Genomic DNA, 20,061 nt, shown 5'->3' with positions numbered 1-20,061 from the left:
TTGTTTTTGAAAATGAAGAAAGACAAAAAAAAAAAATTTTTTTTTTCTTTTTTTAATTTTCAAAACTTTGTGACAAAAAGTGAGGTCTGCAAAATACTCACTATACCTCTCAGCAAATAGCTTGGGGTGTCTACTTTCCAAAATGGGGTCATTTGGGGGGGGTTTGTGCCACCTGGGCATTCCATGGCCTCCGAGACTGTGATAGGCAGTGAAGAGTGAAATCAAAAATTTACGCCCTTAGAAAGCCTGAAGGCGGTGCTTGGTTTTCGGGGTCCCATACGTGGCTAGGCTCCCAAAAAGTCTCACACATGTGGTATCCCCGTACTCAGGAGAAGCAACAGAATGTATTTTGGGGTGTAATTTCACATATTCCCATGGCATGTTTGAGCAATATATCATTTAGTGACAACTTTGTGCAAAAAAAAAAAAAAAAAAAAAAAATAATTTGTCTCTTTCCCGCAACTTGTGTCACAATATAAAATATTCCATGGACTCGACATGCCTCTCAGCAAATAGCTTGGGGTGTCTACTTTCCAAAATGGGGTCATTTGGGGGGGTTTGAACTGTCCTGGCATTTTATGCACAACATTTAGAAGCTTATGTCACACATCACCCACTCTTCTAACCACTTGAAGACAAAGCCCTTTCTGACACTTTTTGATTACATGAAAAAATTATTTTTTTTTGCAAGAAAATTACTTTGAATCCCCACACATTATATATTTTTTTAAAGCAAATGCCCTACAGATTAAAATGGTGGGTGTTTAATTTTTTTTTTTCACACAGTATTTGCGCAGCGATTTTTCAAACGCATTTTTTGGGGAAAAAACACACTTTTTTACATTTTAATGCACTAAAACACACTATATTGCCCAAATGTTTGATGAAATAAAAAAGATGATCTTAGGCCGAGTACATGGATACCAAACATGACATGCTTTACAATTGCACACAAACGTGCAGTGACAACAAAATAAATACATTTTTAAAAGCCTTTAAAAGCCTTTACAGGTTACCACTTTAGATTTACAGAGGAGGTCTACTGCTAAAATTACTGCCCTCGATCTGACCGTCGCGGTGATACCTCACATGCATGGTGCAATTGCTGTTTACATTTGACGCCAGACCGACGCTTGCGTTCGCCTTAGCGCGAGAGCAGGGGGGACAGGGGTGCTTTTTTTTTTTTTTTTTTTTTTTTTTCTTTATTATTTTTTTGCTTTTTTATCTTATTTTAAAACTGTTCCTTTCATTTTTTTTTTTTTTAATCATTTTTATTGTTATCTCAGGGAATGTAAATATCCCCTATGATAGCAATAGGTAGTGACAGGTACTCTTTTTTGAAAAAATTGGGGTCTATTAGACCCTAGATTTCTCCTCTGCCCTCAAAGCATCTGACCACACCAAGATCGGTATGATAAAATGCTTTCCCAATTTCCCAATGGCGCTATTTACATCCGGCGAAATCTAAGTCATAAAATGCTCGTAGCTTCCGGTTTCTTAGGCCATAGAGATGTTTGGAGCCACTCTGGTCTCTGATCAGCTCTATGGTCAGCTGGCTGAATCACCGGCTGCATTCTCAGGTTCCCTGTTGAGACAGGAGAGCCAGAGAAAAACACGGAAGACGGTGGGGGGGGGGGGCATTCTCTCCCACTGCTTGTAAAAGCAGTCTAGAGGCTAATTAGCCGCTAGGATTGCTTCTACATGAAAGCCGACCGCTGGCTGAAAAGAATGATACCAAGATGATACCTAAACCTGCAGGCATCATTCTGGTATAACCACTCAAAGTCGTGAATGCTGTACCTGAAGACAAAAATATGGTTAACAATAAAGCACAGTAAACGTTAAAGTATAAAAAATTGCAGACCTGAAAAGCAAACATGATAAAACATAATAACAATAAAACATTGCAGAATAGAATACAGTAAAAAAGAGCAGAACAATAGAGAGAATAGAGAAAGAGAGAATAGAGAGAGAACAATAAAACGACAACTATTATTTTTTATTTTATATTTTTGTTTGTGTTTTTTTTTTTTTTTTTTTTTACACTTTTTTTGTAACTGTAACTTTTATAACTGTAACCGGTTCCAGGTTCGGGTCTCTCAAAATGCGATGGCATCTTGGGAGACCCTGTGAAAGTGTGCCTAGTCTGTGCAATGCTGTACCCTACGCTAATACTCAACTAGTGAATGGTAGCGTTCAAAACATTCACCAATGCAAAGACCAGGATTGTCAGGACAGGAGGGACAATAATAGCGGGTGTCACGCCTATATCCACGCTTGCTGCAGACACAACATCTTTTTGGGGGGTGTTCGTTGGGTAGGGGTACTCGGGAGGACATAAAGAAAATGCCTCTCATGCAGCTGACTGCATTTGGTTGGGGATGTGAATGGGGGAAGTACGGGCGCTGCAGAAGTGGTGGGTTCCCAATTAGGATTGGCGAATGCAGCAGGAAGGGCATTATGGGCACGACGGGCCTGTGTTTGTCTTCTTGGTGGCAGCGGGACACTACTTGTGCTTGCCACCTCACCAGCTTGAACTGCACTTATGGGACTCGCCACGTCACCAAGTGTTACTGCAGTGCTGGTTTGACTACGACCGGGGTGTACTAGGCCGCTTGCCAGTTCACCAAAACGCTACCAAAAAAACTGTTAACGATCGCAGGGATCAGGCCTGACTCTGCGAACGCTGCAGTTATGCATTTAGTGTTTTGTAAGTGACAGTGATCGATCGATACTGCACTTGGGTGGGCTGGGCTGGGCCGGGCGGAGGGGCAAAACGCAGGTGCTAGCAGGTATCTGGGCTGATCCCGCTAACACTGCGTTTTTGGGAACCCTAAACTGCTGGGGACGCCAGTATAGATCTGATCGGATCAGATATTGATCAGTTCAGATACTATACCACTAAGGGAGGTGTACAGTGCGTGCGTGGGTGTTAGCGCTACTGGCACTAACCTGACGCTGCATGGGGCTGGTGCTTGCCAGTTCACCAAAACGCTACAAAAAAAACTGTTAGCGATCGCAGGGATCAGGCCTGACTCTGCGAACGCTGCAGTTATGCGTTTAGTGTTTTGTAAGTGACAGTGATCGATCGATACTGCACTTGGGTGGGCTGGGCCGAGCTGGGCGGAGGGGCAAAACGCAGGTGCTAGCAGGTATCTGGGCTGATCCCGCTAACACTGTGTTTTTGGGAACCCTAAACTGCTGGGGACGCTAGTATAGATCTGATCGGATCAGATATTGATGCGATCAGATACTATACCACTAAGGGAGGTGTACGGTGCGTGCGTGGGTGTTAGCGGTACTGGCACTAACCTGACGCTGCCTGGGGCTGGTGCTTGCCATTTCACCAAAATGCTACCAAAAAAACTGTTAGCGATCGCAGGGATCAGGCCTGACTCTGCGAACGCTGCAGTTATGCGTTTAGTGTTTTGTAAGTGACAGTGATCGATCGATACTGCACTTGGGTGGGCTGGGCCGAGCTGGGCGGAGGGGCAAAACGCAGGTGCTAGCAGGTATCTGGGCTGATCCCGCTAACACTGTGTTTTTGGGAACCCTAAACTGCTGGGGACGCTAGTATAGATCTGATCGGATCAGATATTGATGCGATCAGATACTATACCACTAAGGGAGGCGTATGCTGCGTGCGTGGGTGTTAGCGGTACTGGCGCTAATCAGACGCTGCCTGGGGCGACGCATATCACCGCCGGGCGATCAGGGGGCTAAATCTTTATTCGGTAATAAACGGCGGGTGCCCTGACACTATAAAAAATAAACAAACTAACCAGCATCACCCGTAACGGTTATACAGTGATCAGTGGTGAAAGGGTTAACTAGGGGGCAATCAAGGGGTTAAAACATTTATTAGATAGTATATGGGGGTCCCTGTCGCTATAAAACTCTGACGGCGAACCTAAATATTTACGTCCCTAACTAGCGTCACCAGCGACACTAATACAGCGATCAGAAAAATGATCGCTTAGCGACACTGGTGACAGGGGGTGATCAAGGGGTTAAAACTTTATTAGGGGGGGTTAGGGGGGTACCCTAGACCTACAGGGGGCCTAACACTCACTGCCCTGACACTGTAACTGTCACAAACTGACACCAATACAGTAATCAGAAAAAAAAAAACCTGCTTGGTGTCAGTTTGTGACGGGGGGGGTGATTGGGGGGGGATCGGGGGGCGATCGGGGGGGGGATCGGGGTGTTTAGTGTGCCTGGCATGTTCTACTGTGTGTAGTGTGTTGGTGCACTTACATTGCAGTCTTCTCTCCTCGGCCCGGAACAGAAAATACCGAGCCGAGGAGAGATGACATCATTTCCTCTGCCTCTGTGTACAATACAGAGGCAGGGAAATGATCCCATTGGCTGAGAGCGATCGCGAGGGGGGGGCCACGAATGGATGGCCTCCCCCTCACCTCCGATCGCCGGGGGAGATTTGCCGACCGCCGCAGGCACCGGGGGGGGGTCCGATCGGACCCCCCACCCGCGGGCAGGCAAGGACGTACATATACGTCCTTTTGCCTGCCCGTGCCGCTCTGTCGACGTATATAGTTGTGCGGCGGTCGGCAAGTGGTTAAACCCGAACACATATGAATTACACAGGTTCTGAGGCTAATTTAATGCAGATAAGGCACCAAGTGAGTTTAATTACCACCTCAATCAGCCACAGAATCTGTGTAATTCATATGTGTTGGGTTTTGAAGGTATGAGGTGGCAACCCTAGGAGATGGGCATATTTAAAGTAATTGTAAAGTCTCATTTTATTCTCTCTAAAAATACCAAACATGTTATACTTACTTGCTCTGCAATGGTTTTGCACAGGGCAGACCAGATCTTCCTCTTCTTGGGTCCCTCTTTGGCTCTCCTGGCCCCTCCCACCTGTAGAGTGCCCCCACAGCAAGTAGCTTGCTATGGGGGTACCCCGAGCTGAGTCACAGCTCTGTGGGTGCATTCAGACATGGAGCCCCCATTCGGCCCCCCCCCTCCTCTCTCCTGATTGGCTAACTGACTTGGATTGACAGCAGCGGAAGCCAATGGTGCTGCTGCTGTGTCTCAGCCAATCAGGAGGAGAGTCCTGGAAGGCTGAGGAACTCGTGAACATCGCTGAAAAGAGATGGGGGCTCAGGTAAGTATTAGGGGGGGCTGAGGGGGGCTGCTGCACACAGAAGGCTTTTTATCTTAATGCATAGAATGCGTCTTCTGCCTTTACAACTCCTTTAACCACTTAAGCCCCGGACCATTTGGCTGGCCAAAGACCAGAGCACTTTTTGCGATTTGGCACAACTGTCAATTGTGCGGTCGTGCGACCTTGCACCCAAACAAAACTGACGTCCTTTTTTCCCACAAATAGAGATTTCTTTTGGTGGTATTTGATCACCTCTGCGGTTTTTATTTTTTGCGCTATAAACAAAAAAAAGCGTCACTTTTGAAAAAAACCCAATGTTTTTTACTTTTTGCGATAATAAATATCCCCCAAAAATATATAAAAAAACATTTTTTTTTCCTCAGTTTATGCCAATATGTATTCTTCTACATATTTTTAGTAAAAAATATCGCAATAAGCGTATATTGATTGGTTTGCGCAAAAGTTATAGTGTCTACAAAATAGGGGATAGTTTTATGGCTTTTTTTATTATTATTGTTTTTTTTTTTACTTTTAATGGCGGCAATCTGTAATTTTTATTGGGACTGTGACATTATGGCGGACACATCGGACATTTTTACAGCGACCAAAGCTATAAAATTGCATTGATTATTATAAAAATGTCACTGGCAGTGAAGGGGATAACCACTAGGGGGCAGTGAAGGGGTTAAGTGTGTCCTAGTACGTGTTCTAACTGAAGGGGGATGGGGACTGTGCAGGGGAGATGACAGATCGTCTCTTCATACTCTGTATGAAGAGACGATCTGTCTGTTCTCTCCTCAGAGAACCGGAAACTGTGTGTTTACACACACAGATCCCGGTTCTTGGTGAGCCCCGAGCGATCGTGGGAGCCCGGCGGTGATTGCGACCGCCAGGCACTCGCATCGGCTCTGTGGGTGAGCAGGGGGCGCACATGCGCCTCCTAGTGAGCGTCTATGGGACCGACGTACCATGACGGCAATTCACGCAGCCAAGCCATGTTGCCGCAGTACAACTGCGGCGGCTGATCAGCAAGAGGTTAAGTGCGCTAGTCGGGAGGACGCTATGGTAGGGAGCCTTCCTGTCTGTACATGACATCACTTCCTGTCTGTATCTAACATGGCTTCCTGTCTTCCATAAAGACCTCTGGGTAGAAGTGAGATCACCACCTTGTGGAGCTCAGAGGAACTGCAGCCCTGAGAAACATCTTGTAGTGTGAACACGTCCTTGTGCTGTGTGTGTATGTACTGTATATCCTTATAGATGGGTCATCTCCACTCCCACCAAGGGGGATAGAAATATATTACTGCTCGGGGGGGAGACATTTTGGCCCCTTTGATTTTGCAGTAAAATTGATTGCAGATTTAGTCATGTAGAACATCTGTTATATGGATACAAAGAACCCCAGCCGAGAGTAAAGGGTGGAAATGGCTCCTGATCCCCAGATTTGGGCAATTATGTCACCAATATAAATAGAATAAAACCCGCGCTATGTGTAACAACTCAAATACCTACAAAAATAACTTATACCGGACTACTGCTGTAACAAAGGTAAGTATTCCCTTTATCAACTAGAAGAGCATTATGTGTCACAGCGCTGTCCTATTGTGTGTGCACATAAATCATCACAAATACACTAAAATATGTGGAGACATTCATATATAAAGTGCTAGGGGCTCAAATAATATTCTCTGCAGATCTACTGCTTCCATTTTACACCGACTTCATTGATCTTATGGTGTTTATCAATAAATTAAGTAAACTGATCCATGTGCAAATTCATATACAACATAAAGTGCTTTGTGCTCAAGATGATGTTCCCTGCAGATCCACTGCTTCCACTTTACACCTATTTCATTAATCTTATAATATTTGCTGCTATATTAAAGTAGAAACCTGTGGAAAAAATAATGTAATCATACAATATTTTGTGCTCAAAATAGTGTTCTCTGCAAGTCCACTGCTTCCACTTTACATCTACTTCATATAACTTATTTAAAAAAATAAAAATAAATCCACCAATCAAGGAAATCACACTCAGAACTCCGCCTCTTCATACACACTCAGAGCTCCGCCTCTTCATACACACTCAGAACTCCGCCTCTTCATACACACTCAGAACTCCGCCTCTTCATACACACTCAGAACTCCGCCTCTTCATACACACTCAGAGCTCCGCCTCTTCATACACACAGAGCTCCGCCTCTTCATACACACTCAGAGCTCCGCCTCTTCATACACACTCAGAGCTCCTCCTCTTCATACACACTCAGAGCTCCTCTTCATACACACTCAGAGCTCCGCCTCTTCATACACACTCAGAGCTCCTCCTCTTCATACACACTCAGAGCTCCTCCTCTTCATACACACTCAGAGCTCCTCCTCTTCACACACACTCAGAGCTCCACCTCTTCATACACACTCAGAGCTTCTCCTCTTCATACACACTCAGAGCTCCTCCTCTTCATACACACTCAGAGCTCCTCCTCTTCATACACACTCAGAGCTCCTCCTCTTCATACACACTCAGAGCTCCTCTTCATACACACTCAGAGCTCCTCCTCTTCATACACACTCAGAGCTCCTCCTCTTCATACACACTCAAGGCTCCGCCTCTTCATACACACTCAGAGCTCCTCCTCTTCATACACACTCAGAGCTCCTCCTCTTCATACACACTCAGAGCTCCTCCTCTTCATACACACTCAGAGCTCCTCTTCATACACACTCAGAGCTCCTCCTCTTCATACACACGCAGGGCTCCGCCTCTTCATACACACTCAGAGCTCCTCCTCTTCATACACACTCAGAGCTCCTCCTCTTCACACACACTCAGAGCTCCGCCTCTTCATACACACTCAGAGCTCCTCCTCTTCATACACACTCAGAGCTCCGTCTCTTCATACACACGCAGGGCTCCGCCTCTTCATACACACTCAGAGCTCCTCCTCTTCATACACACTCAGAGCTCCGCCTCTTCATACACACTCAGAGCTCCGCCTCTTCATACACACTCAGAGCTCCTCCTCTTTATACACACTCAGAGCTCCTCCTCTTCATACACACTCAGAGCTCCTCCTCTTCACACACACTCAGAGCTCCACCTCTTCATACACACTCAGAGCTTCTCCTCTTCATACACACTCAGAGCTCCTCCTCTTCATACACACTCAGAGCTCCTCCTCTTCATACACACTCAGAGCTCCTCCTCTTCATACACACTCAGAGCTCCTCCTCTTCATACACACTCAGAGCTCCTCTTCATACACACTCAGAGCTCCTCCTCTTCATACACACTCAGAGCTCCTCTTCATACACACTCAGAGCTCCTCCTCTTCATACACACTCAGAGCTCCTCCTCTTCATACACACTCAGGGCTCCGCCTCTTCATACACACTCAGAGCTCCTCCTCTTCATACACACTCAGAGCTCCTCCTCTTCATACACACTCAGAGCTCCGCCTCTTCATACACACTCAGAGCTCCTCCTCTTCATACACACTCAGAGCTCCTCCTCTTCATACACACTCAGAGCTCCTCCTCTTCATACACACTCAGAGCTCCTCTTCATACACACTCAGAGCTCCGCCTCTTCATACACACTCAGAGCTCCTCCTCTTCATACACACTCAGAGCTCCTCCACTTCACACACTCTCAGAGCTCCTCCTCTTCATACACACTCAGAGCTCCGCCTCTTCATACACACGCAGGGCTCCGCCTCTTCATACACACTCAGAGCTCCTCCTCTTCATACACACTCAGCGCTCCTCCTCTTCACACACACTCAGAGCTCCGCCTCTTCATACACACTCAGAGCTCCTCCTCTTCATACACACTCAGAGCTCCGTCTCTTCATACACACGCAGGGCTCCGCCTCTTCATACACACTCAGAGCTCCTCCTCTTCATACACACTCAGAGCTCCGCCTCTTCATACACACTCAGAGCTCCGCCTCTTCATACACACTCAGGAGCTCCTCCTCTTCATACACACTCAGAGCTCCGCCTCTTCATACACACTCAGAGCTCCTCCTCTTCATACACACTCAGAGCTCCTCCTCTTCATACACACTCAGAGCTCCTCCTCTTCATACACACTCAGAGCTCCTCCTCTTCATACACACTCAGAGCTCCGCCTCTTCATACACACTCAGAGCTCCTCCTCTTCATACACACTCAGAGCTCCTCCTCTTCATACACACTCAGAGCTCCTCCTCTTCATACACACTCAGAGCTCCTCTTCATACACACTCAGAGCTCCTCTTCATACACACTCAGAGCTCCTCTTCATACACACTCAGAGCTCCTCCTCTTCATACACACTCAGAGCTCCACCTCTTCATACACACTCAGAGCTCCGCCTCTTTATACACACACAGGGCTCCGCCTCTTCATACACACTCAGAGCTCCTCCTCTTCATACACACTCAGAGCTCCTCCTCTTCACACACACTCAGAGCTCCGCCTCTTCATACACACTCAGAGCTCCGCCTCTTCATGCACACGCAGGGCTCCGCCTCTTCATACACACGCAGGGCTCCGCCTCTTCATACACACTCAGAGCTCCTCCTCTTCATACACACTCAGAGCTCTTCTTCATACACACTCAGAGCTCCGCCTCTTCATACACACTCAGGAGCTCCTCCTCTTCATACACACTCAGGGCTCCGCCTCTTCATACACACTCAGAGCTCCTCCTCTTCATACACACTCAGAGCTCTTCTTCATACACACTCAGAGCTCCGCCTCTTCATACACACTCAGAGCTCCTCTTCTTCATACACACTCAGAGCTCCGCCTCTTCACACACACATTTAGGGCTCCGCCTCTTCATACACACTCAGGAGCTCCGCCTCTTCATACACACTCAGAGCTCCGCCTCTTCATACACACTCAGGGCTCCGTCTCTTCATATACACTCAGGGGCTCCGCCCTCTTCATACACACTCAGAGCTCCGCCTCTTCATACACACTCAGAGCTCCGCCTCTTCATACACACTCAGAGCTCCTCCTCTTAATACACATTCAGAGCTCCTCCTCTTCATACACACTGAGGGCTCCACCTCTTCATACACACTCAGAGCTCCTCCTCTTCATACACACTCAGAGCTCCGCCTCTTCATACACACTCAGAGCTCCGCCTCTTCATACACACTCAGAGCTCCGCCTCTTCATACACACTCAGAGCTCCTCCTCTTCATACACACTCAGAGCTCCTCCTCTTCATACACACTCAGAGCTCCTCCTCTTCATACACACTCAGAGCTCCTCTTCATACACACTCAGAGCTCCGCCTCTTCATACACACTCAGGGCTCCGCCTCTTCATACACACTCAGAGCTCCTCCTCTTCATACACACTCAGAGCTCCTCTTCATACACACTCAGAGCTCCGCCTCTTCATACACACTCAGAGCTCCTCCTCTTCATACACACTCAGAGCTCCTCTTCATACACACTCAGAGCTCCGCCTCTTCATACACACTCAGAGCTCCTCCTCTTCACACACACTCAGAGCTCCTCCTCTTCACACACACTCAGAGCTCCGCCTCTTCACACACACTCAGAGCTCCTCCTCTTCATACACACTCAGAGCTCCTCCTCTTCATACACACTCAGAGCTCCGCCTCTTCATACACACTCAGAGCTCCTCCTCTTCATACACACTCAGAGCTCCTCCTCTTCATACACACTCAGAGCTCCTCCTCTTCATACACACTCAGAGCTCCTCTTCATACACATTCAGAGCTCCTCCTCTTCATACACACTCAGGGCTCCACCTCTTCATACACACTCAGAGCTCCTCCTCTTCATACACACTCAGAGCTCCACCTCTTCATACACACTCAGAGCTCCTCCTCTTCATACACACTCAGAGCTCCTCCTCTTCACACACACTCAGAGCTCCGCCTCTTCATACACACTCAGAGCTCCTCTTCATACACACTCAGAGCTCCGCCTCTTCATACACACTCAGAGCTCCTCCTCTTCATACACACTCAGAGCTCCTCCTCTTCACACACACTCAGAGCTCCGCCTCTTCATACACACTCAGAGCTCCTCCTCTTCATACACACTCAGAGCTCCGCCTCTTTATACACACGCAGGGCTCCGCCTCTTCATACAAACTCAGAGCTCCTCCTCTTCATACACACTCAGAGCTCCTCCTCTTCACACACACTCAGAGCTCCACCTCTTCATACACACTCAGAGCTCCGCCTCTTCATACACACGCAGGGCTCCGCCTCTTCATACACACGCAGGGCTCCGCCTCTTCATACACACTCAGAGCTCCTCCTCTTCATACACACTCAGAGCTCTTCTTCATACACACTCAGAGCTCCGCCTCTTCATACACACTCAGGAGCTCCTCCTCTTCATACACACTCAGGGCTCCGCCTCTTCATACACACTCAGAGCTCCTCTTCTTCATACACACTCAGAGCTCCACCTCTTCACACACACATTTAGGGCTCCGCCTCTTCATACACACTCAGGAGCTCCGCCTCTTCATACACACTCAGAGCTCCGCCTCTTCATACACACTCAGGGCTCCGCCTCTTCATACACACTCAGGGGCTCCGCCCTCTTCATACACACTCAAGGGCTCCGCCCTCTTCATACACACTCAGAGCTCCGCCTCTTCATACACACTCAGAGCTCCGCCTCTTCATACACACTCAGAGCTCCTCCTCTTAATACACATTCAGAGCTCCTCCTCTTCATACACACTCAGAGCTCCTCTTCATACACATTCAGAGCTCCGCCTCTTTATACACACTCAGGGCTCCACCTCTTCATACACACTCAGAGCTCCTCCTCTTCATACACACTCAGAGCTCCACCTCTTCATACACACTCAGGGCTCCGCCTCTTCATACACACTCAGAGCTCCTCCTCTTCATACACACTCAGAGCTCCTCCTCTTCATACACACTCAGAGCTCCGCCTCTTCATACACACTCAGAGCTCCTCCTCTTCATACACACTCAGAGCTCCTCCTCTTCACACACACTCAGAGCTCCGCCTCTTCATACACACGCAGGGCTCCGCTTCTTCATACACACGCAGAGCTCCTCCTCTTCATACACACTCAGAGCTCCGCCTCTTCATACACACGCAGGGCTCTGCCTCTTCATACACACTCAGAGCTCCTCCTCTTCATACACACTCAGAGCTCCGCCTCTTCATACACACTCAGAGCTCCTCCTCTTCATACACACTCAGAGCTCCTCTTCTTCATACACACTCAGAGTTCCGCCTCTTCATACACACTCAGGAGCTCCTCCTCTTCATACACACGCATAGTTGCCAACAGTCCCGATTTTCCCGGGACAATCCCGATTTTGGGACCCTCGTCCCGATTGGAGAGTGTCCCGAATCGGGATTTTCCATAAGAAAAATCGGGAATGTTGGTTTCTTTTTGTTTTTTTTTTTGGAGCAGCAGGCTCCAGCAAAATGGCGGCCGGCGCCTCCGCTCTATCTACCTCTAGTGTTGAGTGGAGAGGGGAAGGGGGCTCGATCCGTGCAGCCAATGAAGCGGCTTCTTTGGCTGCACGGCCCCTCCCCTCTCCACTGAAGCGAGCAGAAGACACGGCGCCGGCGCCGTGTCTTCCTGAAAGTTCCCCAGCCCCGTACTGCGCAAGCGCTGCGCCTGCGCAGTACAGGGGGTCCGCCATTGCCGAGGGGAACTTTCTCGGCAGAACACCGGCCGCTCCTCCACTGAGCGGGGGCCGGGCTGCATTGAGGGGGGGAGGCTGCACTAACTGAGGGGGGCTGCACTGAGGGGGGGCTGCAATAACTGAGGGGGGGCTGCACTGAGGGGGGGAGGCTGCACTAACTGAGGGGGGCTGCACTGAGGGGGGGCTGCATTAACTGAGGGGGGGGCTGCACTAACTGAGGGGGGGCTGCACTAACTGAGGGGGGCTGCACTGAGGGGGGGCTGCACTAACTGAGGGGGGGGGGCTGCACTGGCGGGGGCACCTGATGCAAGGACAGACTCTGGCGGGGGCACCTGATGCAAGGATGGACTCTGCTGGTGGCAGGCGACGTGGCTAGTGACACGCTCAGGGATCCCACTGATTCGGCATTATGGTGAGTTGAATGATTTAATTTTATATTACAATGTAATAATAGAAATAATGCGCTTCAATCATCCTGACACCATAACAACCATGGTGCCGGGATGATTGAAGCGTTAACACCAGGTGTTTGGAGTATCTTTATCTGCTGATTGTTAAACTTTCTAGAATACACATATTTCTATTGTTGTGTAGGATCTGGGGCTGCTGTCCCGTCATTCCTCTCTCCCCCTCTCCCTCTCCATCCCTCATTCATCTCAGACTCTAACCACACCCTCTTGAGCCACGCCAATTTAAGCCACGTCCACTTTCATGCAAGCCACGCCCACTTTCCGCGTAAGCCACGCCCATTTTTCGAGCTCTGCCTCTTCATACACACTCAGAGCTCCGCCTCTTCATACACACTCAGAGCTCCGCCTCTTCATACACACTCAGAATCAGGAAAATTATTTTGCAAACCATGCGCTTCATTTAAAGTCCCAACCCTCCCCCCTTCTTGCTCGCTAGCTCCTTGCCTGCTTATTTAGTTACTTCATTTATTGATAAACACCACAAGATCAGTGAAGTAGGTGTAAAGTGGAGGCAGTAGATCTGCAGAGAATATTATTTGAGCCCCTAGCACTTTATATATGAATGTCTCCACATATTTTAGTGTATTTGTGATGATTTATGTGCACACACAATAGGACAGCGCTGTGACACATAATGCTCTTCTAGTTGATAAAGGGAATACTTACCTTTGTTACAGCAGCAGTCCGGTATAAGTTATTTTTGTAGGTATTTGAGTTGTTACACATAGCGCGGGTTTTATTCTATTTATATTGGGGACATAATTGCCCAAATCTGGGGTTTAGGAGCCATTTCCACCCTTTACTCTCGGCTGGGGTTCTTTGTATCCATATAACAGATGTTCTACATGACTAAATCTGCAATCAATTTTACTGCAAAATCAAAGGGGCCAAAATGTCTCCCCCCGAGCAGTAATATATTTCTATCCCCCTTGGTGGGAGTGGAGATGACCCATCTATAAGGATATACAGTACATACACACACAGCACAAGGCCTCTGAACTCCACAAGATGGTGATCTCACTTCTAGCCAGACAGGAAGTCTCTATGGAAGACAGGAAGTGATGTCAGATGCAGACAGGAAATGATGTCAGATACACAGGACATTCCATTTGATAAGACGTGGAGAAGACACGTTGCTGGATTTGGCGGCAGAGGAGGTAATATGTAGATTAACCCCTTCAGGGGATCAGTTGATGATTAATATATCTTGCTTCCAAATCTGGCCATACATGGTTCAGTTTTATCGATCAGCCAGCGGGATGAGAGAAAAAAACTGAATCAATTCTCCCATCCACACATTGGAGGGGGATGGGGGAATCCTCCCCGCTGCACTATTGTATTCTGACAATGGGGGGCGCTCCTCCGCTCTCAGAATACACAGATCAGTGATGAAGCTATTGGCTGCAGCCGCTGATGGAGTGACTTTTATCCGGCAGTGACCACACATGGATGGAAATGTGACCGATCCCTGCTGAACCAGCTGAATTTCCATGTATCTATGGTCACCATAAGTCAGGGCTCAACAAATCCCAGGTCACCATGGGGACTAGAAATGGTGTCCTGGCCCCTGGGCTCTTGTCAGCTCATTCTCACTGTTGGTCTGAATAATGTTTCTGCCTGAAACCCGGACACATACAGACAGGAATGTGGCTCGGAGCGGGGCCAGGCGGGAGGGTGAGGGGGGGGGGGGGAGGAGGAGATAAAGGCACCCGACCTGTGAAGTGAGGAGTGGACTGGACAGGACAGGACATGAGAGGACTCATCTCACTGAGCTCCCGCTGCCGATCTTTCTCCTTTCCATGGCCGCATTACTGTCACCATCGGCTCCTGCTTCCACCCACAGCTGCCTGTGTCCCTGCAGAGCCCTCCGGCTGAACAGAGAGGAAGGAGCAGGACCGAATCTCCAACATGGCGCCACCTCGGCACTGCCACAAAGATCCCCACAAGGTGCTGAGAAACAGGACTACAAGGTCCTTACAGGAGTAACCAGGACAAGCCTGCAAAGCAGCCAGCTAAGAAACCAGCCAGGGAGGGACATGCTGCTTTATGTACACAAGATGTCCTCTCCATCCACTCTGCTCTCACACACTGCTGGGGGAGATGTACAGGACATGCAGGAGGACACAGGGGAGGGGGGATTGGATTACTGTACTGAATTCTGCACCACATGTCCTATATCTTGCACCCCATGTGCTGTGTTCTGCACCCTGAACTCCATGTTCTGCACCCTTCTCATAAACCCTAAACTCAATCAGCTCAAGGCGCTTGATCCGTGCTGTTAGTCCTGTTTCTTAGAAGAGATGGGTCTTGAGTTTTTGTCTGAAGGCCCGATGGTTTTCTTCCATGCGGATGTTGGTGGGTAGAGCGTTCCATAGCCATTGTCCTTGGACTGCGAATCTTCGTTCTCCCTTTGATTTGTAGTGGGACTTGGGAATGAGGAGGAGGTTTTGGTTAGTTGATCAAAGACTGCGATTGGGTGTGTAGTGTTTTATTTTCTTGCATAGGTATTGTGGAGCGTTTCCTTGAGTGCATTTGTGGGTGAGGCAGAGGGTCTTGAAAGTGATCCGATCCTTTACGGTTAGCCAATGTAAGCTCCTCAGAGATGGGAAGATGGATTCCCAGGGTTTTTTTTCCTGTTATCAGTCTTGCTGCAGTGTTTTGGATGACTTGTAGGCGTGCAATCTAGTATTTAGGTAGTCCTATGTAGAGGGAGTTTGCGTAATCGAGCCGGGCATTGATGATTGTTCCAACCTCTGCTGCTTTGTCCTCTTCTGGAATGAAGGGGATGAGTCTTCATAGTAGGCGAAGGAGATGGTGAGATCCACTGACTACCAATCCTATTTGTGCATCCATCGACATTTCTGAGTCAAAGATTTTTCCGAGACTTTTGCCTTTTGTACTTGGGGAGATGGTCTGTCCAAGGATGGTGGGTGGTGTCCAAGGGGTCTTCGCTTCTGTATTACGGTTTGCGTGGAGGAGAAGAAGCTCTGTTTTGGATCCATTGAGTTTGAGGGAGCTAGTGGTCATCCAGTCGTCTATCAATGTGAGGCATTTTTCTAGTCGTTGGTAGTGGTCTTTTTCACCGGTGATTTGAAAGTAGAGTTGGGTGTCATCAGCATATGAGTGGAAGCAGAGGTCTGATTTTCTAATGATTTTGAGGAGTGGACAGATGTAGATGTTGAAGAGCACTGGTGATAAGGGTGAACCTTGGGGGACTAAATAAGAAATTGCGCAAGTTTCAGAGGTGAAGGCTCCTAGTTTTACTGTCTGTGAGCGATTTTGTAGGAAGGATGTGAACCATGGTAGATCTGAATCTGTGACTCCAGCTACTTCTGTGAGGTGGATGAGTAGGGTATTGTGATCCACTGTGTCGAACACTGCACTGAGGTCCAGCAGTATCAGGAGACATGATTCTCTGTCGTCTGCTGCTTCGAGGGTGTCGTCCCATATTTTGAGAAGTGACGTTTCTGTGCCATGGCCTGGGAGGAAGCCTGATTGCAGTGGGTCCAAGAGTTTGTTTGTGTCCAAGTGGAGTTGTAGCTGTTGTACTACTGCTTTTTCCATAATCTTGGAGATGGTGTTGAGGCTTGTTACCGGTTTGCGGTATGTGGGATCTTTAGGGTCGAGGTTGGGTATCTTTAGGAGGGGTTTGACGATGCCTTGCTTTGAGGGTGGTTGGAACAATCCCTTCTTTGAACGACTGATTTATGAGATGTGTTATAGTAGGAGCCAGAATGTCGGAACATTCTTTCGGGAGTTTTGTGGGAATGATGTTGTTTAGTGATGTGCTGTCTCGGAGGCTTCTGATGATGTTTTTGGTGGTGTCAGTGGTGATTGGCTTGTGTCGATATTCTGTTTGCTTTAGTGGAATGAGGTTGGTTGTTTTTTTCTGTTGAATTGTTTCCCAAATGTTGTTGATATTGTCGATGAAAAAAAATCTGATAACTCATTACAGAATTTTTGGGTTTCCTATGCTGGGGGCTCTAGGCAGGTAGGGTTCATAGTCTGCGCGACTATTTTGGTGGTGTTTGAGAAATGTTCTTTTTTTGCTTTGAAGATTGCTATGTGATATTTCTTAGTGAGTGCTTTGTAGTTTGTGTGGTTTTCCTTTGTAGAATTTCTTCTCCAGGCTCTTTCGGCTCTTCGGCGTTCCTGCTTCAGTAAAGTAAGAGTGCCGTTAAACCATCCAGAGTTCTTTTTGCAGATTCGTGTTCTACGTTTTAGACCCACATCATCTTCTGTTTGTAGTAATGCCTTGTTCAAGGAGTTGAGTGTTTGTTTAGTTGAGTGGTTTGAATTTAGCATTGCTATTTTGGTTGACAATGTGGTTTTGAAGAGTTCGGAATGTAGTTTCTACTGAGATCTGGTCCAGTCTGTCGATATTGCATGTTTCGATTTTTGGATGGTGGTGTTGGTGGCGATTTTAAATTTGATAGCGTGGTGGTCCGTCCATGGTAGCGGTACGTTGTCGAATATGTTGATGTCCATATTTTGTTTGAAGATGAGGTCCAGAATGTGTCCTGAACCATGCATGGGAGTAACCATGCAGTACCAGAAAGTTTTTGGATTTCAGGGTGTATGTTGAGATGAATTCAGGGAAGGGTGTAAGGAGATTAGTCTTTGGTCCTGGTGGTCTGTAGCATAGTAGTATGTGACTGGTGTCTTGGGGTGTTGTTTGAAAATGAAGGGTGAGTGTCTCCATGAAAGGCACTGAGTTCTGTAAAGTTGGTTTGATGAGCGCAAGGTGAGATTTGAAGATCACTGCTAGGCCTCCTCCTTTTTTTCCTCTTCTATGCTCAGTTAGAATGCTGTAGTTCTCCGGCACCAATTCCGTTAGGATGGTGTTGCAGTCGGGTGTTAGCCAGCTTTCCGTGATGAAGAGGCAATCTATTTTTTTTGGGTGATGAAGTCGTGGACTTCCAGTCTGTGTTTGACTGCAGATCTGGTGTTGATCAGGGCGCATGCTAATTGTTGTGGTTGGATTGGTGACTTCCTGTGTTTGATGGCATGCTCATCACCCTTCTGCACCTTGCTCCCCATGTCCTGCATTCTGCACTCTACCCTTCCCCTGCACCTCGTGTCCTTTGTTCTGCATCCCATGTGCTGCAATGACCTTCACCCTTCTCTCGTACCCTGCACCCCATGTTCTGCACCCCATGTCCTGAATTCTGCACAATGTACCCTTCCCCTGCACCCCATGTCCTGCATTCTGCACAATGTACCCTTCCCCTGCACCCCATGTCCTGCATTCTGCACAATGTACCCTTCCCTTGCACCCCATGTCCTGCATTCTGCACCCTTCTCTTGCATTTCATGTGCTCCGGTGACCTACACCCTTCTCTAGTACCCTGCACCCCATGGGGGGAGAACTTCTGGGGGAGTCAATAATGGAAAAAGATCTTGGGGTCCTAGTAGAAGACAGACTTAGTAATAGCATACATTGTCAAGCTGCAGCTACCAAATCCGGCAGAAATTTAGCATGCATAAAAAAGGGAATTTTCCCAAGTCGTCTTCCAGGACGGCACCCTGAGAGATGACTGGCCCCACCTGACAGGAAACACAAATAAAGAAGAAGTAAAAAACCCCGCCTCTCCGTGTGCTCCTTAGTTTTTTGATTGTGTTTCCCCATAGTGAAACGTTTTGTTGTTTTCCAATAGACCTGAAGCAGAGGGCTAGTGGTCTCCCCCTGGGAGCCGGACCGCAGGCTTGTGAAGCCTTTGGGTCTGGTAGGGCTTGCCTTTCCTGTGGGGTTTCCCCATCTTCCTCGGGGCAGCAGAGCTTGGAAGAGCCCCCTGAGTGCTGAAGGACCCTGGGTACAGTGGGGTACCCAGAACTTCAGGGACCATTGTTTCCTGCTTCCTCCCCCTTACCTGGCGGGTGTCCATTTAGCGGGGGGAGCTGGCAGTCAGATTTCCCATGGGGCATGCCGTTGCGGCAGGCTCCAACTCCTGGGCTTCCGGGTTGCGCATTGTGGCTTGCAGGGTAGAGGAGGTGGCACCGGCCGGTGCTCGAGCCCTTGCCAGCGGCAGGAAGAGGAATGATGCAGCTTCTTCCCTTGCAATGAAAATGCAGCCGCGTGTTCCACGAGGGCAGGTTACATCCGGGTCTCTGAGACTTTGGCAAAATGGCGGCTTCCTAGGACACCAGGAGTGGAGGTATGGCCATTAGTGGAGGCAGGCGTCTACAGCCTGCTCTGGCCAGCATCAAGCACCACTCAGCAGGACAAGCGGCGGTGTAGAGATGGAGCGAGAGGAAGGGCCAGCAGCGGCAACAGCAGTGGAGGAGACCACAGGGGGTGAGCTAGCTGGGAGGAGTAATGAGGGGGGAGGATCCCCCTAACTTTTACCCCTGCAGGGTACAGTAGCAGGTGATTTCTGTTTGAAGTAAGCATGAAAATGTTTCTTTCAGGGGAGGACATTACTGCCCAGGTTGTCGCCAGCCGTCCTAAGTCTAACACCCCTTCCTGTTCCAAGAGGTGTGGATACTGTAATGACAAGTCACAGGACCACACAAAACCCTTTTGCTACAAGTGTATCCACAAGTTAGCTGGGAAGGAGACCTCTCAAGTCATGAGGGACTTTCTCTCCATACAGATGGAGATGTTAATGACCCTCAAGGCTTTCCAAGCAACCCTGAAACCCAGGGAAGCCGAGCCCCACTCTAGTAGTGCCCAGGGGAAGGTTCATTCTCACAGGAGGGCCCCACCACCAATAGAGCAGAAACTTGGGATCCAGGTGGCAGATTTAGACACCCCGAACCCCTGCGGTCGCTGCCCTCTCAGGACT

General features: G+C 48.5%; 1 protein-coding gene across 1 annotated transcript in view; it reads left to right on the top strand.

Annotated features, from left to right (window-relative positions):
• Window positions 1-14,342: 14,342 nt before the first annotated feature.
• The window catches only part of LOC141121774 (uncharacterized), a 144,271-nt gene continuing 138,552 nt past the window's right edge, over window positions 14,343-20,061 (top strand). Inside the window, exon 1 of the mRNA XM_073611493.1 lies at window positions 14,343-14,433. The gene's annotated coding sequence lies outside the window, so the exon portion shown is untranslated. The remainder of the gene's footprint in view (window positions 14,434-20,061) is intronic.

This window comes from Aquarana catesbeiana, unplaced genomic scaffold (genome assembly GCF_042186555.1).
Source record: "Aquarana catesbeiana isolate 2022-GZ unplaced genomic scaffold, ASM4218655v1 unanchor229, whole genome shotgun sequence".
Lineage (NCBI taxonomy): Eukaryota > Metazoa > Chordata > Amphibia > Anura > Ranidae > Aquarana > Aquarana catesbeiana.
The sequence above is the reverse complement of the archived record's forward strand: the minus strand, read 5'-3'. Positions and strand labels throughout refer to the sequence as shown.